Consider the following 26,695-nt stretch of genomic DNA (forward strand, 5'->3'; position numbering starts at 1 on the left):
CCCATGTCTGTTGACCTTGAAAAAGGACCGGTAACCACAGGACAAATCAGCAAAGACCCTGAAGGTCATGGCCCTCATGTAACACAATCAGCATCTTTAAATAATTTGTCAGAGTCAAGTTGAGAGTCAGACACTGGAGGGACACTGCTGCCTACATACCTGAAACTCTTCTCAGATAAGAAGTGGATCCATAAGGATTTGTGTGTAAAGACTACAGAAATAAAAACGAAATGTTCAAAACTTTTGGTAAGATTTGAGAAAACAAAGAAGTAAAAAGTGGTTTTTTCAGATTTTAAAAAAAATGCATTAAAGCATTTCCTGGATTTTCAGCAATATGAGAACATTTCACTGAGGAAAGAACAGAGATCTAAAGATCTGGACCGCTGTCAATACAAGTGGCCTCTGACGATGCTAATGGTGTCCTGGGGACCATAAAATGACATGAAAAAGAGCTCAGATGTTGTCTCTTGAGGAGATGACTTCTCCTGTAGGCCATTTATCCTTTGTCCTCTCAAAAATTAATTTATTTTATACCCTACCATCAGGGAGAATAAATATTCCTTATTCTTTCTTGTGCATATATATTCAAAGGTACTCATATTGTTCTAGTGCAAAACAAACAAAACACAATGTACTTCCAACATAGTTTTGGTGGGGCTGCATTTAAATCCACTATTTAACAACTATGGATAATGTGAATGTGCTGGTGGGGTCTACTGAAACACATACAAAGCTGCTAATTGTAGGCCATAATGGCATAAAGTGTTGATTTGGTTAAATAACATAAATTTAAAGTTCAATTAATTTTGAAAGAATGGGCAGAGACCCTGGCGGAATTATAGCAATCATTAAGGCAACCAGCTTATAACTCCTGCCTTTGAACGCTGACTTTCACATCTATACACCTAGATTTGATCTCTCTAATGCCCAGACTCAGCTTTTCAACTGCCTCCTGGACAGCTCCACCTGGATGTCTCTTGGGACCCTGAATCTCTCATCTCTCTCCCCAGCCCCACCATCAACCTGCTCCTCCTTTGGCTCTCTCCATACATTCTACATGCAGTAATTCAAATCAGAGACCTGGACTTTATCCCAGAGGCCCTCAGCCCTCACATCCAAATAGTTCTTAAAACCTGGGATTTCTAACCCTTGATTTCTCTCAAATCTCTTCCCTCCATTTCTATTGTCTTTCTCAAATGGCAGGCCTTCATTATTTCATGACCGGACTTTAACAATACCCCCTGCCACGGTTCTTTCTGCTTCAAGTTTCTCGTCACTCTTCATGCACATCTGGCGCTGCTGTTCCATCACCTCGGGGGTTGTCCACCACTCACAGGACAGATTCCTCCAAACCTGATCTCTGTCTAGGCCTTCACCTCCAATCTTCACCTCCCTCTCCTCAGTGGGCCTCCCGCTTCTGGCCATAGAAAAGTACCTACGAGTTCTGTTCGACCCTGGCCCTCTGGACACCAGGGATGGGAATGCTCCGTGTTCCTGGTCTTCCTTCTGAATGTCCCCTGGCACCTCCAAAAAGAGTGGAGCCCCTTCCCCACAATGTTTAAATCTTGTTTCTTATAATAATTTTGTACATATCTATTCCAATTCCCACCAAACTGAGAGCTCCTCAAAAAACAGAATCCATGTGCCATCCCTATTTCTGTCTCACCAGCTCTCACAACGCATGATGCATAGGAGGCAATTTCATAATGTCGAACAGATAAAAAACCAAATGAACCAATAAAGCATGGAAAGATGCTTCAATTCTTGGATTCAAAGGTATGTAAATAAGATAGAAACAATAGAGGAAAACTGATGGCATCTGTGGTTTGAATAGTTCCTAATCAAACATTAGTGAAATATTATTTATAAGGAAGAAAATTAAAGTTCCTAAGAAACATCATGCTAACTATATAAAAAGCCAGGAGATACCTTACGTTTGTATTGTACCAGTAGTAGAAAATACTTAAAATATTTACAGATAAAGGTAAAGTTCCAGGAAATGCAGATTTTATTCTCAATCAGTTCAAACCTAAGTAAGGGCAAATTAAATGTTCTCCTCTGAAAAACTGAAACTGGCTTCATAAGCCAATTACTTTTTGCTATTTCATGATTCTAAGTGTTTTCAGGGTCTGAGTTGTGTGGTTTAGCATCACTTTTTGCATATAAATATCACAGTGTTCAAGGCACTAGACCTCGGGGAAGAGACACAGGCTCCTTACGTGACTGCGATGCAGAAGTGCAGTCTCTAACAAGGAATATAGAATGGAAAGCCCCATAAGTGCTCAAGCTAAGGCCAGCTTTCCTGCTGCATAAGATTTACTATAACGATTGGGCTGACAAAGTTGCAAAAAATGTTAACATCAGTATAGCAGATGTTAGACATACTTTGAGCTCCAGATGTCCACAAATAGCCTGGCTACACTGAGTCAGACCCACGGGTCACCCACCTCAGAATCACACGTCTTTACAGAGATGAAGGGACGATTGTGAGATGCTATGGTTTTCCTCCAAAATGCCAAACTCAACATGATAAGCAAGTATTTCTCAAACACCTCAAGTTTCCTAAATAACTTACTGAAAGGCTCTCATCCTCAAGTTGATTCACATCCTTCCTGAAAAACAAAATTTACTACAGCCTCCCTATCTGGACCTAGGGAATTGGCTGGACTTGAATCAGAATTCTTTTCAGAATTGCAGGATGAGAAAGCCCAACACAGAAGGCTTTAAAGAGATCTCACCAAAGGCAGGGAAAGACTGTTCACAATAATTGTGTCAATCTAGAGTCATTTTCAGAAATCACCTTGGATTTAATATAAATAAATATCATACTTTCTCATGGTAAATAATCAGAAACCAACACAACTGTGAAAGTAGAAAAAAATGCAGAAGCTATAACTTTGTCACACATCTTTATTACCTTTAAAAATAACTAATGAAAAACATTCACACACACACGCACACACACACACACACACATGAACCCCAAATGGGGAAAAAAGAGAGAAGCTGTAAAAAGAAAAGCCCAAAAGATCCTTTTAAGTGTAAGACAACATAAATTTTTCGGTCTCTCTCTTTTTTAACAACCCTCCTCTGTGAAAAAAGGTTTTATGTGATCAGTCTAGATAGTAACTAAAACAGAGGAAAACAGTAAAAAGAGGTAGAGTCCAGGCATAGAGACCAAAACAGAGTCCATGTTCTTCCCATTGCTCCTAGAAATATTTATCTCAAAAAGATAAATAAGATAAATTATCTTCTTATAACCTCAGATGCTATAGTCTTCTCTAAATCCTTTTAAACCAAAATTCTTTACCAAATCCACTTTGGCATTAGATATAATACTTTGTTTTAAACTGCTTCACTGTGAGATTTGAACAGCTATTTCCATGTTAGAAATTAGGGAATTGCCTATTAGGTTATATCTTCATTAGGTTTTTTTATTTATGTTTGAACACGATTTGTTTACGGAATCATCATTTTGAGTAAAAACTCCTAATCCATCTTTAGAAGCAATGAATCAGTTCTAAGTGCATTTTAACCTTTGTATGAACACCTGCTAAGAGGTATAGCAAACTGACATTGGGATAACATATTACTCCAAAGTCAGGATTTCATAATGACACTTCCTATGTCCAAAGCAATTTCTCTATATCCTGAAACTTTAAAATTTCTCCTAGATATGTCTTCCATGGAATGGGAGAAATATATACATACATACATACGTATATATCAGCCCAAAGACTTAAAATATCCAAAGGCTGAATTTTTGGTAGTTATTCAGGAGGCCAAAGAACAGACAGCAGGAATTTTGATTGAATCGGAGATATATACTCACTCAATTTGCAATCAAAATGTTTCCTTACTAAAGATCACAGACCACGTTACTATATCACATACTTAGAGACAAAAAGACAAGTAAAGTGATGCATGAAAGTAAAGATGTTGCCAATGAATTTTATTCTCTGTAAGTGAAATTACACTACCATAAAACCTCTTATTCTGTATGGATGTCCTGAAGATATTTTGTTTTGTCAGTTCTCCAAACTTTTCTTTTCTGATTGTTAATTTCAACTCTGGAAATCAACCAGGTAAACACAAACACACAAAGTGTGGCTAAACAAGCAAGTTTTGAAGTTTTGCTGTCTTGGGGAAGTAAACCAGTTAACATTCCTTCCAGATACTGTGTTAATTTTAAGAACTTCTTTTTTTCTAGTTACATTTATGGTAGGGCAAAATGTTCTTTAAACAACATACCTATCCTATCACAGAGACATGCATGATAAAACTATTGATTCAGGTAAAATAACTTTTGGTTATCAATTAAAGTTTTATTTCCATAGAAAATTTAGAATTCTAAAACAAGCTCCCTTTGAAATTTTATGTTCACATACAGGTGGTGGGAAAGTGAGTTAATTTTTTAAAATAGGAATTCAAGTCAGTTTAACTATGTTTATATTTATATCATTTTAAAATCATGGCAAGTTAAATATCTTTTATTCAGGACAGTTACTCTAACAGAGTCTCTAAAGAAACTCATGTAAATATAATTTGAGAGACTCCACATGTTGAGAAGGTACCTGGTATCTTAAAAAAACTGGGCCATTCCCAAGCAGAGACTTTCCATCACCTCTTTAAACGTCCCTGGGAAAAGGGCCAGAGGAGAGGGAAGACAAACGTGCTTTGTACAGTGATGCCACAGTGAATGAAAATTTTAATCCTTTTTACCTCCACTCTGCCACTTTGGGTTTCACAGACAATTACAGTAGATAAAAGCTGCAATAATAGAGAAGGAGGAGCACTGGCAATTCCACAGATCTTATGGGAAATGTTACGGCACTCACTCCAAAAGAAACTCCAAAATTAATCAAAGTTAATCTACTCATCATTTTTTGTTTAATAAATATTGGTCACATACTACCTATGTACTAGGAAAATAAGGGACGCTAATAATTAATGATTCATGACTTACAATCAGTTATACAGGAAAGTGGATCCATTTGTTTTCAACTGTTCCATAAAATAGCTTGAAGATTTTTAGGTCTACTGAACTCTTAAAAATCGAGTCTTCTTTTTGAAGTTGTTTAACCACCTCTTCTCCTAACATACGAGCTAGAAATTGTGGCCCAATGAACTTTGCCGGCGACTGATAGTGAATTGACCTTGTCTTTTATGAACTTCAGCTAGTCATATTCTGTTTCATACTCAAAGGAGATAACAGTAGTACCAACGACTTTTCCATTAAAGAGTAAAATATTTACTTTTTAAAAGAAATCATTTTGTTGAGGTCATATTGGCTTATAACACTGTAAATTCCAGGTGTACATTATTATCTGTCAGTTTCTGTATAGACTGCATTGCATTCACCACCAACAGTCTAGTTTTTATTCGTCACCATACATATGTGGCCCTTTATCCCCTTCACCCTCTCCCAACCCCCTTCCCCTCTGGTAACTACAAATCTGTTCTCCTTATCCATGTGTTTGTGCATCTTTCACATATGAGTGAAATCATATGGTGTTTGTCTTTCTCTGTCTGGCTGATTTCACTTAGCATAATACCCTCCAGGTCCATCCATGTTGTTGCAAATGGCATGATTTTGTCTTTTCTCTTGCTGAGTAGTATTCCATTGTATATATATACCACATCTTCTTTATCTGTTCGTCTATTGATGGGTACTTGTGTTGCTTCCACGTCTTGGCTATTGTACATATTGCTGTGATGAACATAGGGATGCATAAATATCTTGGAACTGTTGATTTCATCTTCTTTCGGTAAATACCCAGTAGTGGGATAGCTGGATCATATGTTATTTCTATTTTTAATTTTTTGAGAAATCTCTATACTGTTTTCCATGGTGGCTACACCAGCTTGCATTTCCACCAGCAGTGAATGAGAGTTCCTTTTTCTCCACAGCCTCTCCAACATTTGTTATTTTTGTCTTGGTAATTATAGCCATTCTTACAGGTATAAGATGAAACCTCATTGTAGTTTTAATTTGTATTTCCATAATAATTAGTGATGGTGAACATCTTTTCATGTGCCTAGTGGTCATCTGTATATCTTCTTTGGAAAAAACATCTGTTCATATCCTCTGCCCATTTTTTGATTCGGTTGTTTCTTTTTTTGTTGTTGAGTTATATGAGTTCTTTATATATTTTTGAAATTAACTCCTTGTTGGATATATGATTTGCAAATATTTTCTACCAGTTGTGGGCTGTCTTTTCATTTTATTCATGGTTTTCTTTGCCTTGCAGAAGCTTTTTAGTCTGATGTAGTCCCATTTGTTTATTTTTTCTTTTGTTTCCTTTGCCTGAGGAGACACAGTATTCAAAAGAATACTGCTAAGACCAATGCCAAAGGGTGTACTGCCTGTATTTTCTTCTAGGAGTTTTATGGTTTAAAGAGTACAATATTTTATTTGTTCATTTCAAGAACTTTCTATATGTGAGGCACATACTGGTTCCTAGAGAAGCAAAAATAGAGTTCTTTACCTTCAATGAAATTAAAATATAATAGAAAAAAATTACAATATGTTTATGGAAATTGACAAGCTAATTTTTGTCATGGAAATGCAAAAGCCAAGAATAGCTAAGGCAATCATACGGAACAAAGTTAGAGGACTGACACTACCATCTAGCGAGATGTATGATAAAGCTATAATAATTAAGACAATGTGAAATTGGCATAAGGATAAACAAACAGACCAATGGAATAGAATTTAAAAATTCACAAATAAATCTATGCACATAGGATCACATGATTTTTTACTAACATGCCACTGAAGAACAGCACGGAAAGGAAGATTTTTTCAATAAATGGTACTGGGACAATTGGCTATCTATAGAGAAAAAAATGAATCTTGATTCTTATACCAGACTATATACAAAAATCAAGTCCAGATGGATCGTATATCTAAACATCAAAAGTAAAACAATAAAACTTTAAAGAAAAACCATAGAAGACAATCTTCATAAATTTTGGGTAGACAAAGATTTGTTACACAGGTCACAGAAAGTGCTACATAAAATAAAAAATGATAAATAAAATTACATTAACATTTTTTAAATTTTTCACCAAAAGAACAATTAAGACAGTGAAAAGGAAAACTACAAGGTGGGAGAAGAAATTTGCAATGTGTATATTGACAAATGACTCCTATCCTGAAGATGTAAATGACCCTTACAAATCAATAAGAAAAAGTTAGGGAAAAAAAAGAGTAGAAGACCTGACAGTCATTTCATATAAGCAAACATATGAAAAAATATCCAATTTGTTAGCTATCATGAAAATGCAAATTAAACCCACAATGCAATATCACAATACATCCATCAGAATGGCTAAAATGAAAACACACACACATGCAATTACCAAGTGTTAGTGAGGAGGTGGAAAAACTGAAATTCATATATTGCTGGACTATAAATTGTTAAAACTACTTTGAAAAACTGTTTGTCAGGATCTGCTATGGCTGAATATACACACATCTTTGGACATAACAGTTCCATTCTAGAAATATACCTAATAGAAAGAGGTATATATATTCACCAAAAGACACGTATAAGAATGCTCATAAATTTAATATCCTCAAACTAGACCATTAGAAGTAGAATGAATAAGTTAATTTACACTGTAATACTATACTTCAATGAAAATGAATGAACTACAACTACGTAAAACAAAATGGATAAATCTCATAAATATAATATTGAATTAAAGAAGACAGACCCAAAAGGACATACTATATGATTACATTTCAATAAAGTTCAAAAGAAGGCAAAACTCATCTAAGGTAGTAGATATTGGGATTGTGGTTATCCTTCCTGGAGAGGAAGTCATAACTTGCAGAGGACAAATGGGAACTTCTGGGATGCTGGCTTAGACAGGTGTGTTCACACGGTGAAAATACGTTAGGCTGAACATTTGTGATTTGTGCACTTTTCTGTATGTGTGCTATACTTTTATTAAAAGTCACTTAGAAAAATACAGTATGGACACTTCCAATTCTGGCCATGATTTGCTCTTTCACTATAAACAACTAAATTTGCCCTCCCACCAAAAACAACTAGATGACTGGACAAAATATGGAGCAGCTGTTTTCAGAAAATGGATAACCAGCAGTGCAGGGCTGTTTTCTCTAAAAGAAGGAACTGAAGTTATCTCTATGATCGTCTCTGCATTCCTCCTGGAAACAATTTCTAGACTGCAGTGCAGGAAGGGGCAACCCAATCAAAGTACAGTGGTCTTGTTGAATTGAGAAGGCAGAGATTAGAGTTAAGGAAGGCCAAGGCAGCTCACAAAGGGCTAGAGATGTTTATTATTTTAAATAGCCTGAGTAGAGAGATGTCATTGAAAAATGGAGCATTCAGTAGGCTCCAGAAGGGTAACACCTTTGTAGCAGGGCTAAACTAACACTACAGTAAGAGATACTTTAGACTCATCCAAAAAAATTAAAAACAAGCTTTAAAAGAGTCAAGATGATCCACAAGTAAATTAACTGCCTGAAAAACAAACTAAAAACACTTTAAAGGAGAGCAGTGAAATTCAGACACTCAACAATGTAACATTTACAATCTCCAGCATCCAATCAAAAATAACAAAGATGCTGGAAAACATGACCCATACCCAAGAGAAAAATCAGTCCACAAAAACAGACCCAGAAATGACAGAGATGATGAAATTAGCAGACAAGGACTTTACAGCAGCTATAGTAATTATGATCAAGTGTTTAAAGGAAAAGTATAAATCATGTCTTTTAGAAGCATAAAAAACCCTAAGTAGAATAAAGAAAAATAAAACCATTCAAGGGCAAATTATATTCAAATTGCTGTAAAGCGACAATAAAGAGAAAATCTTAAATGCATCCACCAAAAGAAGACGCTCTATACAGAAGAACAAAGATAAAAATGACTGTTGAATTCTTATCAGAAATTTATAAGCCAAAAGCAATAGACAAACATCCTTAAAGTACTGATAGAAAAAACAGGACAACCTAGATTTCTATATCCAGAGAGAAATATCTTTAAAAAACAAAAGCAAAGTAAAGATTTCTTTCCACCCAAAACTTGAAAGCATTCATCGCCTGTACCCCACTGTACTATAAGAAGTATCAAAGGAAGTCTTACAGGCAGAAGGAAAATGATACCAGATGCTCTATACAAGGAAATGAAGAGTATCAGAAATGATAAGTGTTAGTAAATATAAAATATTTTTTCTTATTTTTAAATTTATTTAAACAAAAATAGAGTGCTTGAAGCAAAAAATAGTAACAATGCATTGTGGGGTTTATAATATATACAGAATTAAGGTAGGTGATCACAATAGCACATAGGATGAGATGTGAAAAATGGAAATATTCTGTGGTGAGGTTCTTACACAGTACAGAATGTGGTACAATACTAGTTGAAGGTAGATTAAATTAAGGTGAAAATACATATTGTAAACCCTTAAGCAAGCACTTAAAAAATAAAGCAAATTCATGAACACAGGATAGCTTTCCATTTATTTGTGTTTTTAATTTCTTTCATCAATGTATTGTAGTTTTCAGTAAGCAAGTCTTTCACTTCATTGCTTAAGTTTATTCCTAAATTTTTTATTCTTCTTGAGGCTGTTGTAAGTGGAATTGTTTTCTTAATTTCCTTTTCAGGTAGTTCATTGTTAGTATGTAGAAATGCAACTAATTTTTGTATGTTGATTTCGTGTCCTGCAATTTTACTGAATTTTTTTATTAGTTTGAACAGTTTTTTGGTGAAATCTTTAGGGTTTGCTATGTATAAGATCACGTCAACTGCAAACAGAGACAATTTTACTTCTACCTTTCAGATTTGGATGCCTTTTCTTTCTTTTTCTTACCTAATTTCTCTGGCTAGAACATCCAATTCTATTTTGGAATAGAACTAGCAAGAATGGGCATCCTTGTCCTGTTTCTGATTTAGAGGAAAAGCTTTCAGCTTTCCACAATTTAGTATCATGTTAGCTGAGGGTGTGTCATATATGACCTCAATTATATTAAGGGACATTCCTTCCATACTTAGTTTATTCAAAATTTTTATCAAGAAAGGACATTGAATTTTGTAAAATGGTTTTTCTGCATCTATTGGGATGATCATATGATTTTGATCCTTCATTCTGTTAATGTGGTGCATCACATTTATTGATTCGTGTATGTTGAACTATCATTGCATCCAAGGGATAAATCCTTCTTGATCATGATGTAGGACACTTTAATGTTCTGTTGAATTTGCTTTGTTAGTATTTTGTTGAGGATTCTTACATTTATGTTCATCAAGAATATTGGCCTGTAATTTCCTTTTGTTGTACTGTCTTTGTCTGGTTTTGAATTGATGAAAGAAATTAAAGAAGACATAAATAAATGGACAGACATCCCATATTCATGAATTGGAAGACTTAATATTTTTAATGTCCATAGTAACTAAAGCATAGTAAATGTCCATAGTAACTAAAGCAGTCTACAGATCTACAGATTCAATGTTACTCCCATCAAAATCCCTGTGGCGTTTTTTTATGAAAACAGAAAAAACAATTGTAAAATTCATACAGAACAAAAAAAGACCCAGAATTGCCAAAGTGGTCTTTAGAAAGAACAAAGTTAGAAGTGTCACACATTTTGATTTCAAAATATATTATAAAGTTATACTAATTTAAACAGTATGGTAGTGGCATAAAGACAGACATACTGGGAGATGGAACAGAAGAGAGAGCCCAGAAATAAACCCATGCATACATGGTCAACTAATCTTCAACAAGGGTGCCAAGAATACACCTGGGGAGGGGCTGGCCTCATTGCCGAGCGCTTAAGTTCATGCGCTCTGATTTGGTGGCCCAGGGTTTTGCTGGTTCAGACCCTGGGCACGGACCTAGCACCACTCATCAAACCAAGCTGAGACAGCATTCTACATAGCAGAACTAGAAGGACCTACAACTAGAATATACAACTATGTATTGGGGGATTTTGGGGAGAAGAAGGGAAAAAAAAAGAATAGACATGGGTAAAGGATAGTGTCTTCAACAAATGGTGTTGAGAAAACTGGATATCCAAATGCAAAAGAATAAAATAGAACACTTATCTTATACCATACACAAAAATAAACTCAAATGGATTAAAGACTTAAATCTAAGACTTGAGACCATAAAACTCCTAGAAGAAAATATAGTGGAAAACTTCATGACGTTGGCTTGGCAATGATTTCATGGATATGACACCAAAAGCACAGGCAACAAAAGCAAAAATGGACAAGTGGGACTAGATCAAACTAAAAAGCTTCTGCACAACTAAGGAAACCATCAACAGAGTGAAAAGGCAACCTGCAGAAGAGGGGAGAAATATTTGTAAACCATCTATCTGATAAGAGGTTAATTTCCAAAATATATAAGGAACTCCTAAAATTCAACAGCAAAAATTAATAATAATAACGCAAATAAAAAAAGAGCAAGGACTCTGAATATATGTTTATCCCAAGAAAACTTACAAATGACCAACAGGTATACGAAAATGTGCTCAACATTAGCAGCATCAGGGAATTGCAAATCAAAATCATGACAAGATATCACCTCCCACCTGTTAAAATGGCTATCATCAAAAAAACCCCCCAAAAGATAACAAGTGTTGGCAAGGTTGTGGAGAAATTGGATCCTTTATACACTGTTGCTGGGAATCTAAAATGGTGCAGCAGCTATGGAACACAGTATGGAGATTCCTCAAAAAGTTGAAAATAGAACTACCACGTTATCCAGCAATTCCACTTCTGAGTATTTATCCAAAAGAATTGAAATCAGGACCTTGAAGAGATATCCGCACTCCCGTATTTACTGCACCGTTATTCACAATAGCCAAGATATGTAAACAACCCAAATGTTCATCAATAGACGGATGAATAAAGAAAATATGGTATATACATACAATGGAATACTATTCAGTCTTAAAAAAGAAGGAAATCTACCATTTTGAGAACATGCATGTACCTGGAAGACATCATGCTAAGTGAAATGTCAGTCACAGAAGGAGAAATACTGCATGATCCCCTTATATGAGAGATCTAAACTAATCAAGCTTAAAGAAGCAGAAAATAGATTAGTGGTTACCAGGGAATGGGGGAAAGGGGAAATGAGGAGTTGTTCAGTGGGTATAAAGTTTCAGTTACACTAGATGAATAAATTCTAGAAATCTGCTAGTATAACATAGTGCCTATAACTAACAGCATGGTAGTGAGCACTTAGAAATTTGTTAAGAGTGTAGATCTCTTGGGGCTGGCCCCGTGGCCGAGTGGTTAAGTTTGCGCGCTCCACAGCAGGCGGCCCAGTGTTTCGTTAGTTCGAATCCTGGGCGCGGACATGGCACTGCTCATCAGACCACGCTGAGGCAGCGTCCCACATGCCACAACTAGAAGAACCCACAACGAAGAGTAGACAACTATGTACCGGGGGGCTTTGGGGAGAAAAAGGGAAAAATAAAAAAATCTTTAAAAAAAAAAAAAAAAGAGTGTAGATCTCTTGTTAAGTGTTCTTACCACACACACACAAACACACACAAAAGCAAAATGATGCAAGGAAATTTTTGGAGATGATGGATGTGTTTATTACCTTGACTGTGGTAATAGTATCATGGGTGTATGTACATCTCCAAACTCATCAAATCGTATACATTAAATATGTGGTTTTTCATATTTCAATCAAAATTGAAGAAAGCTATAAAAAATAAAACAAAGATGTATAGCTAATGAGGTGAGAAAGATGATAAAATGCAATAGTAAAAAATAATCCAAAACATTGCAAGAAGAGAGAGAGAAGGAACAAATAAAAGTGGAATAAGGGCCAGCCCAATGGTGCAGTGGTTAAGTCTGTGTGCTCCACTTTGGCGGCCTGGGTTTGCGTGTTCAGATCCTGAGCACAGACCTACACACCACTCATCAAGCCATGCTGTGGTGCTGTCCCACATACAACACAGAGGGAGATTGGCACAGATGTTAGCTCAGCAAAAATCTTCCTCAAGCAAAAAGAGGAAGATTGGCAATAGATATAGCTGAGGGCCAATCGTCCTCATAAAAAAAAACTGAAAAATAAAAACAAGTGGAACAAAAAGAAAAAAATCAGCAGAATAGTAATCTTCAACCCAACTATATCAATAATTACCTTAAATGTAAAAGGTTTAAACCATTACCTGGCAGAGATTGACCAACTAGATTAAACAAACAAGTAAGCCCCAATTATATGCTATCTAGTAGAAATCCATTTTAAATAAAAAACATTGATAGTCTAAAAGGACAAAAAAGATACCTTGTGCAAAAACTCATTAGTAAAAAAAACCAAGAAATGGTTACATTGATATTAGACAATGTAGACTTCAGAATAAAGAATATTATCAGAAATAGAGACACTTTATAGTGATAAAAGGGTCAATTCTTAAAAATCCCCAATAATGCTAAATGTGTGTTTACCTAATGACAGAGCTTCAAAATACACAAAGCAGTAACAGATATAACTGAAGATAGAAGAAGACAAACTCAGAAATATAGTTGTCAATTGAAGATAGAAAATCAGTAAGGACGTAGCAGAGTTGAACATCGTCAACCAACTTGACCATACTGACATTTTCGATATCCTCCACTCAACTCTGCAGAATACACCCTCTTCCAAGTGTACGTGGAACATTTATCATAATAGACCATATGCTGGGCCATAAAACCAGGTTTAACAGATTTGATGAATTTGAAATCAGAAAGAGGATGTTCTCTGACCATAACTGCATTAAATTAAAAAATCAATGATGGAGAAATATCTGGAAAATTCCCAATTATTTGGAAATTAAAGAACACAATTCAGAGTAACTCATGTCACAAAGAAAAAATCACAACAGATATCAGAAAATATTTTTAGCTGAATGATAATGAAAACGAAATGTATGCAAATTTGACCTTGGGGTAGGCAACAATTTTTTAGCTAGGACACAAAAAGTATTAACCAAAGAAGAAAAAAAAAAGGTGATAAATTTAAACAAACATGTTTGAGAGAGAGCAGAGGAGGCAGAATCTTGGAAGAGGAAGAAGAAAGATAAGTCAGCAGAGGAAGGTTGAGCACTAGGAGGGAACTTCTCAGAACTATCTAAGGATACGGGGGAGTGACAATTATCTGAAGATGCCAAATATCAAAACTAAGAAGTCAGGTAAAAGAGAAAGTAGAGAGGGCGACACAAGTAATGAAAGTCACTAAAATTAGTACTTGAAAGAGCAGGTGGGTAAGAACCAACTCAGTGCGTTTGGAAGAGATCATGACTTAGAACATTGGCCCCTACACTGGTCTGGGTATTTAACTTTGTACATTGGTGCTTGCAGATTAAATATTTTGGAATACATTCTTAATCTTTGTATGCTGTCCCCCATCCCCAAGAATGAATTGTAAAAACTATCTGTTCTGTTTCCAACTAAATCTAGAGAGGGCATGTATGTAGTAATTCTCTATCACTGAAGAGTTACAATAACCAAGCCCTTGTAGAAAGTGTCTCATTTCTTCATTTTGGCACATTAGAGCTATTTCCTAGATTGTATTGATGCCCCTGCTGATAAAAAAGGAGTCCAATTATTGAATTCATAAAACAATATTTTAGACATTTGAACACATCTGAACATTTTCAATAAAGCTTTAGCTCTTTCAACACAGAGATAGCCTGGACCTATTCTTTATCACTTCTTCTCTCTTCCAAGGGTCACTTCCAGTTTGTTTGTTTGTTTTGAGGAAGATTAGCCCTGAGCTAACATCTGCTGCCGATCCTCCTCTTTTTTGCTGAGGAAGACTTGCCCTGAGCTAACATCCCTGCCCATCTTCCTCTACTTTATATGTGGGACACCTGCCGTAGCATGGCTTGACAAGCGGTACATAGGTCTGCACCCGGGATCCGGGCCAGTGAACCCCAGGCCACCAAGCGGAAAGGGCGAACTTAATCACTGTGCCACTGGGCTGGCCCCCAAGGGTCACCTCTATGCTTGGAGTTCTAAAGATGAAAAGGTGAAGGGACAGGGGCTTCCCTTCTTTTTTGACTTCCTAGCGAACACTAAGGGTACTGACAGTCTGCAGCAGGACTAAGCTGTTTCCATGGCAGTCCGTAGCAATAACATGCATTTCAAATTTGTGACTGTGTCCCTATTTTACTCAGTATAGATTCTGATGTTACCTCTATGTGGAGGACCAGGAAATAGGCAGCTCCTCTAATACGGAGAGCCAGCCCCATATTTAGTTTCTGTGAGAGAAACTTTATCTTTTAAAGCAAACTCATTATCTCCACAGTGCCCCCACCTAATCCAAGCATGGAAATAGCAACCAACACTGACTGGAATTTAGCGTTGTACAGGTCCCCCAAAACACGAATAATGACATATCTGCTCTGTGGTGTCTGAAATCACAGCTCCAACAGCTAACAGCCTCTGCAGGAGAGTATGAGCGACTACTTGGAAAAAAGTCTTCCTTTTCCCTTTATTGTGTATAAACCAGCCTTCATTAGAATTCTTGGTACCAAGCATGAACTTGAGGTGAGGGAAGCTCTAAAACTGATTTCTTAATGACACCTCAGAGGCCCAGAAGCATTAATGCTGACTTCCTGAAGCATCTAATCTTTCCCAGGGAGAGGTTTTCCCTCCTGATGTAGTCCGGCTCATTACGACAACATTGGGTTGATGCCGTTATCTTTAAAACAACTCAGAATAATTCATACGCCCCAGCAATAGTCACGATGTAAGAATTTATAATAGTCACACGTGAAAAATAAACAGGTATTCCAAAGAGCACTAATTTACTTAAGGAATAATGCCAGAAACATTAAATGTGATAGTTTTGCTTTTAAATAAAGTGTGGTTAATTTGATTACTATTTATTTTGTTTTTTGCCAGATTTCAATCAATTTTTATGGCAGGATTAAGCTTCTAAGTAGAGTGTTGTTCTTTTTTTTTTTTTTTTTGAATAATGGAAGCACTTTTCCAAACTTTACCATGGTTAACTAATGGGAGGTTAGTGCTGTACATTATGGATCTCTGTTTATCCTCAGACGTATTTATCCACAATGCATGCACATTCAGGTCTGGGTTAGAATAAGTAGGTATGTGTATTGCAGACTCTCATTAATTCATAACAGCTTAAATTGTGATTTTTATTTGGCATCCTACTGTGGAACCCAGTAGAGAATGCCGAACTGCTCAGCTAAACATTTTCAAATCCGTGACTCTCCATCTGGTTATTCAATCAGAACAAAATCCCCACAAAGAAAATCCTCTTCCTAAAATGCACCCCATTTTCCTGGCTAAGAATCATTCTGGAGAAACGTGAACAGTTCGCTTAGTTGTTCAAGGAGTTTATTTGCAGGAAAAACTAACACTATAAATATCAATAGCACTTAAAGGGAAGTGAAGAAAGAATTCGCTCATTCTGCAATAATGGTAGGCTTGTTAGAAATAACTGCACATAGAAAATGCAACTGTTGAATTTATTATTTTGGAGCATTCTTTGAAAACTTCAAGTTACCATAAAACAATCTCATATGATCCTACTGACATACAGGGAACAGCTACATTAATATCATCATGTTTTATAGAAAATTCAAGGTAATCGGTAATTTAGTACCTAACACCATTGCAAGGCCTCTATAAAAAATAAACTGGAAAAAAAATCTGCTCTAAGTAAGAAAACAAATACTGAGGTTCCTCGATAAAGGTAAACTACTCTACCTAGCCTGATGCCTGGGACACAGTGGTCTGTAATAAATATTTGTTAAATGAATACTGGAACATCCTACTCACAGTTCATGGGATTTTTTTCCTAACAAAAAGTTAAAGAATTAGAGTCCCACCTTAAGTGGCTTTTAACAGGGCTTTTACAGAGATATTCTATTTGGGTTAATAATATTTTTAATGTGTTTTTCATTGCTTTGGTTCATCGGCTATCCCTGACTTGGAGAAGAAGTGGAAAAGTAAACATCGTAATTTTTTTTTTTCTTCCTAAAAGATAAGTCCTGAGGGCTGGCCTGATGGGATAGTGGTTAAGTTCGTGCGCCCCGCTTCAGCAGCCTGAGGTTCACTGCTTTACATCCTTGGCGTTGACCTACACACTGCTCATCAAGCCATGCTGTGGCGGCGTCCCACATAGAAGAACTAGAAGGACTTACAATTAGGACATACGACTATGTACGGGGGCTTTGGGGAGGGAAAAAAAAAAGATGTTTGTTTCCAATTAGAGAATAGTAGATAAAAAGAAGATTTTTTTAGTGTGATAATGGAAAAGTGATAGGAATTGTATAGGTTTAGAAGTAGCAGGCTTGGCTATAAGGTTAGAATAAACATCACGTAAATATTGGATGTTAAAAAACATCATGTGTTTTTAAATAAAAAGTGTCTCTATAATTCGTTTACCCTTAGAATACAGAAAAAAATATTTAAGGAGAAAAGGTGAAAGTCACCTTGTTTCCCTTAAGAGGAACTGTGACAAAAGGTTGTAATATAGCTTTTCTCCAAGGTGGCTGACATCAATTGTTTGCTTCCAGGTACGTGCACCATTCCTCCACTGAGAGCTGCAGTCTATTCTCTCATGCTCTTGAAGCTGGGCTGGTCTATAACTGCTTTAATCGAGAGGATATGCCACCTTTGACTTCTAAGATTAGGTTACAAGAAGACTTGTAGCTTCCACCTGGTGTCTTGGGACACTCACTATGGGGGAAGCCAACCACCAGGTAAGAAGTCCAGCTACTCTGAGAAGGCCATGCTGTGAGGAACCCAAGACAGCCATGTGAAGGGGCCTCTTGAGAGAGAAATGTCCAACCAGTCATTACAGGCTGGCATCAGACGTGAGCGATAAGAAGCCTTCAGATGGCCCTAGGGTCACCTGCATCTAGCTGCACCCCCAGTGAGAAGTGTCTTGCTGAGCCTATCAGCCCCCAGAAACAGGAAACACATTCATAAATTGTTGTTTCATGCCACTAAGTTTTGGCAAGCTAAAGAACACCACACAAAATCAACATTAGTCAGGTTTTCAGAATAATGTTTAACATTCTTCTATTGATTAACGTTTTTAAAACCAGTGAGACTTTAGAATAATACAAGGTAGAAAACTGACTAATGTTCACTATTTCACAAGTTGCTAATATCAGAAAACTGAGAGTGACCTTAAACTCTCCCCCTTTCTTTCGGTCCCCTCATCCAATCAATAACCAAGTTCTCTGCAGTCTACATTCTTAGTATCGCTTGATTCTATCTACTCCCCTCATCCACGTCGCCACTGCCTTACATCAAATGTGAACTTCCTGTTTAAATTACACAACTAGCATTCGTTCCTTCAGACCATCTAAACCTCCTTTCAAACCCCCACTCTATTATCTATAACCCAACCCTGTATCTATTCTTCCCCCCACTACCATAACAGTCTTTTCACAGTAAATTTGAGCTTCTTGTCTTTCTACCTAAAATCCTTCAATGACTCTCAATAATTGTTACACTGAAGGTTAAATTCCTCAATCTGACACACGAGGGCCTTCAGGACCTAGCATCCTCCTGCTGCTCCAGCCGCATCCACCACCATTCTCCTCCCTCTATGTCCACCTAACTTCTTGTAGCATCTGAGTGAGCCAGGTACCTCAGTAGCAGCTTTCCCAAACGCTCTGTGTTCCGCCTACAACACCCATCCCTCTGCTTTTTCATCTAACTCCTATTCATTTTTCAAAATGAAGCCAAAAATCTCCTCTTCTAGGAAGGCCTTCCTGAAGGGGTCCATCTAATTTTGACACCTCTCGTCTGGGCTCCATTGGACTCATTTGCTTTTCCACTTATTAGTTCAGTGCACCTTGAGTTAATTTCCTGCCTTCCTTATTTAAAGTAAGGGAGGCTGGGATCATGCCTGACAAATATTAGGCCTTCAATAAACATTCCTTGAAAGAATAAATGGATTATTGAAAGTCATGATATTTTCATTTATGCAGTGAAAAATCATAAATACGACTTCCAACTGTGAATAGGAAATTGTTTCTCTTAGGAGGGGCATGCAATTCAAATTAGAGGTGAATGAGAAGATTCTCAGAGGAGGTCACCTTAGCAAAGATGAGGATAGCTTGCCAGACAGAGTGGAGAGCAGGAAGTTCCTAGCAGAAAGAGAAGTCTTTGCAAAGGTGTAGAGGTGAGAGCAAAAGGAGAGAGTTCAGGAAGCATAAACAGATGAGTGTGGCAAATGCTCCACAAGCTGAAGAGCAGAAGGTGCGGTAGGTATGGTGTGCAGAAGCTGGAAGACGGGAGGCTCTGAGCAGGACATTATATTTTATTGTGCAGGCAATAGGGAACCATTAAAAGATTTTAAGCAGAAGAGAAACACTGGGGTCACATGTTAGAAATCTTTAGTGTGAAAAATTGATTAAAGGAGGAATAGAAAGCAGAGAGAAACAGTTAGGAGTCTAATGTAGTAATTCAGGTAAATTCAAAAGATGTGGAATTAGAATTGACAGGATTTGTTAACTGGACTTAAGGGAGGGGTGACTAGAATGTCTCTCAGAATTTTGCTCTGCATCCTTTTATGGATGTGATACCCAATTAAAATAAAGTTAAATTAATTTTCAAGGATTTTTGAGAATTTAATCATGTATTTTGAGCTAATTAGAGATGTTTTGTAAGACAAGGGGTGTGAAGTTTTGAAAGAGATGATTCTGATACTGGTGTCCATTCACTCCGAAATAGTCGTGAAATATGATTCTTTCAGATTAAGCCATTAGATTCTCTGTGTGATCCCAAAGAGCCATTTAATCTTTCTGCACCTCAGTCTTGCAAATTCTTCCATACGAATAAGAAAAAATGTATGCCTCCCAGGTAATTCAATGAAGCAATTCAAAACTCAAGTTGTCTGTATGGTAATTTCTGTTTCCTAAAGGCAAGATGAAATACAATCTCAATTTCTTCCTCTATTAAGAAAAATTTAAAAAGGAGAAGGCTTAAATGATTTCAAATGGTCCTTTCAGCTGTAAAGATCAATAACTCCATAAGTCAGAACCCTTGGTTGGAGATACAGGCTACCCAGATCAGTGGTTGATCCTCAACAAGAACCAAGGAATTTACAATGGAGGTAGGTTGTCCTACTTACGCGCTTCCTGCTGAGTGAAGTAGGACTTCCTTTTATTTGTCTTAATAGTCTTCAGTTCTTTATTGTGCTACTTTTTAACGAGGTGTTTTCAGTTGCTTAACAAGTATGTATTGAGTGTCTACTATGGGCCAGGCAACCACATTAGGGGTTAGAGAAACAAAATTAAATGTGACAGGCTCCCTTTTGTTGCATTTTTTAACTGTAAACCATCTTCAAATCAAAATACATCATCTTACACAGCAATATTTATCATGTACATGATCCTGCTCTAGGAGCCATGCCAGGCTAACCCATTAAACTTGATGGGCCTGAGAATAGTAAAACTATACATGGTATAACGTATTTAAAGTATAGAGCAAGGCAACAGAGTCCCTTGAGAAGGGAAGGCAGGAAACCTGAAAAATCATCATGAGTAAACTTGGAACTCACAGAACATTCACAAACTCCCTGACTACTTTGTGACTCCATTTACCTATAAAATGGAGATAATAAGCCTACTTCTAGTATTCCTCACAGGATATTATAAGGATTAAACAAGTAAAAGCACACTAAATACTTCGAGATTTAAAAAGAAGCACTAAATAAATATTAAGCATTGTTGTTTGGTAGCATCATATAAAGTCACATGAAAGTCAAAAGCCTACTGTAGTTATTCTAATGGAAGTTTAAATCCCAAGATGAAAGCAGGGTGAGTTGAACAACTAAAATCAGGACACACCCTTAATCGGATCTGGTTAGGAATTAACCTAGGAATTAGCTGCATGACTGAAAGATGGTTCCTCATACAGGACAGAACTTACAAGATGTCTAGTTTGTATCTATAAAGTTGGGAAGGTGAGCATGAGCCCCACCTTGGTCGACTACTCTTCAATTTTAAAAATGAATCTTCATCTGGTTGCAGCTTTCAGAAAGAAACTCCTAATTGGCGGGGATCATGCCTCCACTGCAGGTTATGTCACCAACTCTCCAGTGCCAAACCACGGACATTTCCACCCCAGGGTATTTGATGCAGGTCAGCTTCAACGGCAGAACCATTTGCTAATCTTGAGAGGTCAACTGTAATGAAATTCCTTTGTCTCTGTGCAAAAACTTTCCTTAGGTTTTGTTCAAACGTTCTGTTATAAAATATCCAGGCCCTCGAAGAAGATAATTTCTCATGAAATTTTTCTTGCTAACATACTCAAAGCTAATGCAGACACTAATGCCAAACAGAGAAACTAAATTAATAAACCTCTACCCAGCTCCCCATTAGAACTATCCCTAAGCTCAGCAAGAGCCATCAGGAAACTTTAGTCGCCTCCATGAGTCCCAGGATGGAAAGCTTCCTGATCAGGGAAATAACAGACTTAGCAATATCATCATATTTCTTTCTCTTTCTGCTTCTGCACTGTAGATAAGAGGATAAAACAGAGCAGAGTGGGGATTCCTTTTTCTTTTCACCTTACTCACCACACTCTCGCTTAGTTACAAAAGAGAGAATGAACAGTAGAGATGGTCCAGGAATTTAGCTCTATAAGGTCTTTGGTGCTAAATATGGCTGAAAGCTGAAAGCAAATCTTCAGAAACAGCTTTTGACTAACAAGCTAGCATTCAGGGAGTGTGGACAGAGGAAAAGGAGATTGGTTAGAAAATACCAAACTTCATCTAGATTTTTAAGTACCAAAATAGTGTTTTTAAAATCCATATTTGGTTAAATCCAAATGGTTTTTAAAAAGAGGCTTATTTGGATAACAAATGGAAATTACATTATTATTAAAGTTCTAGGACGTGAGTAGAGAAGTGCTGTCTGAATCTCAAGCAGAGCACATGCTTTTAATGTTGAGTGTGATCCAGGGGACCTCACACGCTTTTTTTGAAAGGGAACTAACTCTCTTTAGAAAGGTGAATCTGTAAAATTAAAGTATCTAAGCAAACGCAAGCCTACAAATTCTAGTAAGTTATACAACTTTCTGAGCAACACGTTCCAGAGTCTTAAAATTCTTAGACTAAATTCTCCCTTATGCCAAATCTGTACCTATCTTATCTTGGGAGATAAAAAAAAAATTAAAAGTATGGCATCCCTTGGGAATTAGCTCTTCATTTATATTAAACCTATAAATCACCAGACGCCAACCACTGACTGAAATTAATGATCCTAGTTCCTATGCCACTTCCAATTCTCTAGGACTTATGGAGTGAAAAGAAGGTGGTAGAAGTCTGCTTTTAGTTTATAAAATATAGTTGTTAAAATTCTCACTCTTGCTCTCTAATTAGATTTTGCACACATGCACACACACATACACACACAGAGTACAGGAGCTGAGATTTTGAAACTTTTTATATGCTTAGTATCTTTTATTCTCAAAACTTTGTTCAAGATACATTTATTAGCATTTTTTAAGCACCTATTTTGTTTTTTTAGGTACTATTTCCATCTTAGTAGCCTTGCTTTTTCACTTTTATGAGTTTCATTCCACAAGATACTTCAAACAACCTACCCACCAGGACTCCTGCCAAATAAATACATGAATAAATAAGTAAATATTCTGCAGCTAAAACCTCATGGTTCCTCATCTTTCTCCGGAGGGCTGTTACCAGGATGCTCAATAATCTTATCAGCATATTTTAAATGGGGAAAATAATTCAAGAGATCCCAGAAAGCTCTCAATCCTTTTTTTTTTTTTTTTTTTTGCCATATTTTGCCACTGCCACCGCAAACAACTGTTCAAGATCCTAAACCCTGGGGCTGGCGTAGATTTTCTAAGTGCCCACACAACAGTCAGAATGCTGTTCTGGCTAAGCCCCTTAATGTTCCACAGGAATCTCCTAATAGGATAATTTTGAATCATAATTAAATTTCTTCATCCCTCACATCTTTCCATTTCAACTTATCCCGGCATGGACCAAGCTGTGACCAGGCAGGGGACCAACCCAGAGCTTGACTTGAAAGGTCCTCTTGTTCCCCAACCCCAACTCTAATACGGTAACTGTTTTGAAAGAATTCTCTCACCTGGACCACATGAAACACAATGTCACGGCACACTATGATTTCTCTTTCTAAGTTAGCCCTGAGAACTAAATTATTTTTTAGGAGAAAACAGGTTCATACGGGAGCCACCTGATAGCTACATTCATCATGACTTTGTAGTGGAATTGATCCACATTATTTCATTACTGTCATTGTTTAACATCTGATTGACTAGATGGTTTAACTCCAAGTCTTGCTGGCTGCCATCTCCTCGAACGTATCAGACCATAGCATATTCGAAACAAAATAAATCCTGTTTGCAAATCTAGCAAAGAAACCCAGAAGTGGGGGTGGGGCCCCCTTCAAGCACTGTCGTGATAAATGTTGTTTATATCTAATTCTGAGATTCTGCCAAAAGAAATGTATGTACAGTCACAGATTTTTCATCTTCTCTATTTTAAATTTCAGTGTCTGTAAATTAACATATTTTTAATGTATTTGGATCCTCTATTTTAAAAAGGGTCCTGTTATAGAGTCCTAAAAGTTTAAACAGTAGAATTCTGTGTGGTTTGGATGCCAAGGAAGAAACGATCTGTTATTCTGGGGTAAGTTATTCCACATTTCCTTCAGCTACTGGGCCTGGGTTTTTACCTATCAGTACCATCAGTTTTGCGAACCTCAGGCCAACAATCACACAAGTTGAGAGAACCCCGGCAGGGGAAATCAATCCTCATCAGGCCAAAGAAACTCGCATCTGCGTTTCTTCCAAGCTGAATCACAAACAGTGCACACCCGTCATGATCCCTCTTCAAATAATTTCTTCATTTACCTGTGTGGCGCTTCCTGAAAGGAAGGAATGGGCTTGACGGGATGAGCTATTATCTCACCAGGATTTGTGAAGGACCCAAACAGACTGGAATGCTTTTCATGAGCCCCCTCCCACATCCCCTCTCCGTGTCCCGTTCCCTGGCCACCATTTGCACTGTTTGCCTTTTCTCAGTTTCTGTGCTGCTCAAGGCAGACAGATAAGCTCTTTAAATGATTACTACCACCTTGCATCAGCTTTCAAAGCCCCTGACAATTTTTCCATGTTTGGTAACTGATTGGTGATAAAAGTGTTGACAATGTAAAGCGATAACTAAATCACAGACCAGAACTTCTCCGAAAAAATGGAAATCCCCCAAAGGCTCTCTGGGAACCTCTTCCTAAGCATTTCAGCCACAGATCTGTCCAAAGCGGTGTGAACTGCAAGGCAAGATCTATTTCACTGTTGTTTAATCAGCAGGAGTAGCAAGAACAGTACTATAGGTGTACATACTAGGGGACTCTTTCGGTTTCAATATGACAGTTTTAAAATGAATTTTATTTTTTTCACTTTCTCCTTTCAGATTATCTGAAAGAAAATCATCTAATTTCTTAAACTGATATCCTAGAAGAATTACAAACTTTGATTTTGCTTTAGAAGTGTAACAAATGCTTGTACAGGGGGCGATCGGAGCACAATGCTTTCCCTTCACCCTGCTGCATATATGTTCATGCTGCTCGACATTCATTTATAAAAATGTAACTGGAGGGGCAAGGACACAGCCAGAACTCTTTCTATGGTACAAGGACAGATAGATATTACATTTCAGCTCGAGAGACAAAAAGAAAATACAAAGGCAGGAGAGTTTGCTAAATATTTGCTTCCTTTCGGAGCACTGCGAAGTTTTCTTTTGCTGGTTGACTGAATTCCTGTCGCTGAACAAAACCTGGCTGTGTCTGACGAAACTGCAGTGATGCTGAAGGCACGGTGTCCCACACTGTCCCACAGTGTCTTGGGTGCCTAGAAAGAACACGGCCAATGAAGAACCCCCAGAAGTATTGTTCTCACTTAGGTTAATTTGGAGCGGACAGGTGTTCCCTGACTGACCTTTTCCTTCCAGAGGACACCAGACAAATAATACAAAGAGAAAACCAAAAATGGTTTTGTTTAACCATATTCAAAAACCAATGACTGGAACAGACTTGGGGCAGCAGAGTAGGAAGTGACATTGGTTTCCTTTGGACACGGGCTGCCCACTGGTAGTAAGCAGGTGATGTGGAAATTTTAGGGGGCAGCACTCACTCCTCTGACTCTCTTTCAACACCTACTATGTGCCTGGCACTGCTCAAGATGAAGGCAGGGCAGTGGTGGAGAGTAGGAAGCAATAAAGGAAACCATGTCAACATAATTTTGGATTATGAAGGAAACAAAAAAAATGATGGGCTAGAGTGAAGGGGCAGAGAGAGGAGAGGCAATTACAGATACGATAGTCTGTCACATGCAAAAAGAACCAGCCACGCGAGGAGCCAGAAGAGCAGTCCAAGCAGAGGGCACAGCAAAGGCAAGCCATGGGGGAAGAAGGAACAGAAAATCCTCACTCACTCACAGCACCGAGGAAAAGGGGTTTTGTTGCTTTGCTGTTTTGATGATTGAGTTTCTATGGACAGCTAAGAAACAGAAAAACAATAGCATATAATAACAAGTACAGAAGAGGTTAACTAAATGTATTTACTTTTTAAATCAATCTCTTACTTCAGACATTTTCTGGAGAGAGAGAAGACGACTTTATTATTCTTTTTGTTTTTTTGCAGGGGCTGAATATAACATTTGGCTTCATCTGTCCTTTGAGTGCTCAGGAAAATGCTGTGACAGAGGCATGAGAGGTCCACACTTTTACTCCTGATTTAGATGATTTTCTGAAACATACCCCCCGAAAGCATGTTGTTAAGCTACCTCAGGTCCACTCTTGAAACTTTTCTGACTTTATCTTTCCTAGAGAAGCCTTCTCCCAGCATCAGCTAGATGTTGACTTAAACTGACCCGGGATGGCAACCACACAGATCCCCATGCATAGAGTGGACTGCACCCAGGGCTTTGATGGAGAAAGACTCCCCAGGCAGCTACTGATCTAGGATGCTAATTAGGCAAGTTTACTTGATGCCGGATGACAAAGCTCTTCACAAGGGAAAGACCACCTTGCTTGTGTGTCAGGGCAAGGTACCCTCAGAGACTATCAAGCTCTGGACAGTGTTAGAGGCACAGCAGGGTGGAATCCTTGGCATCTCTGGTCATTCCTTCTAAATCTTCATTGATTAAGCTTTTGTCTACATGCGGGATCAAACAGCCTTTCTTCTGCCTGATTGATTTTGATTTTTCAATACATCATAATAAACAATTGCCAAACAATCAATTGGATCACTGCACAGCCAATTCAATTTGATCACCAAGATCACATCTGGTTATTTTACTCATTTGAATGACCAAACAGGATCAACCGTGAAGAAATTTTGGCTCTTCAGCAATCAGTTAATCTCATAAACTTCTAAACAAGAACCTGATGAAACACAGTCAAGTTGCGATGTGTATATATAGGTATGGCTTATATGATGAGTAAAACACAAATTTATAAAAACCACACCAGAAATCTATTTTTCTCATTGCATCATTGAAATAGATCAAACTGTAATGTATTCAGATTTAACTCTCTCGTGCTTAGATAGGAGAGTCTCTCGCTACTTTCAGCTTCTGTTTCTGAAAAGTTTTACATAAATCAAATTTTTGCAAATCAAATCCTATTTTAAATACATTAACAGAAGTTACTGCTTAAATTATGAATC

At 37.3% G+C, this 26,695-nt stretch overlaps 1 protein-coding gene and 2 long non-coding RNA genes across 5 annotated transcripts in view; 1 reads left to right on the forward strand and 2 right to left on the reverse strand.

Annotated features, from left to right (window-relative positions):
- The window catches only part of LOC111769183 (uncharacterized), a 30,766-nt gene extending 4,276 nt beyond the window's left edge, over nt 1-26,490 (forward strand). Inside the window, exons 2-6 of one of the 3 annotated variants that reach the window (XR_002801975.2) lie at nt 1,670-1,776; nt 17,534-17,719; nt 19,985-20,088; nt 21,008-21,118; nt 25,670-26,490. This is a non-coding gene — a long non-coding RNA (uncharacterized lncRNA). The remainder of the gene's footprint in view (nt 1-1,669; nt 1,777-17,533; nt 17,720-19,984; nt 20,089-21,007; nt 21,119-25,669) is intronic. The other 2 variants (XR_011441014.1, XR_011441012.1) reach the window with 2 other exon arrangements.
- Nucleotides 1-26,695, reverse strand: part of SLC25A21 (solute carrier family 25 member 21) — a 438,774-nt gene that overhangs the window by 209,053 nt on the left and 203,026 nt on the right. The gene's annotated exons all lie outside the window — the stretch shown is intronic.
- On the reverse strand, nt 3,936-25,714 carry LOC138925173 (uncharacterized). Its single transcript, XR_011441016.1, has 3 exons — nt 25,611-25,714; nt 25,461-25,525; nt 3,936-6,460 (listed from the first exon to the last, which is right to left on the reverse strand). It is a non-coding gene; the product is annotated as an uncharacterized lncRNA (long non-coding RNA).

This window comes from Equus caballus, chromosome 1 (assembly GCF_041296265.1).
Source record: "Equus caballus isolate H_3958 breed thoroughbred chromosome 1, TB-T2T, whole genome shotgun sequence".
Classification (NCBI taxonomy): Eukaryota; Metazoa; Chordata; class Mammalia; order Perissodactyla; family Equidae; genus Equus; species Equus caballus.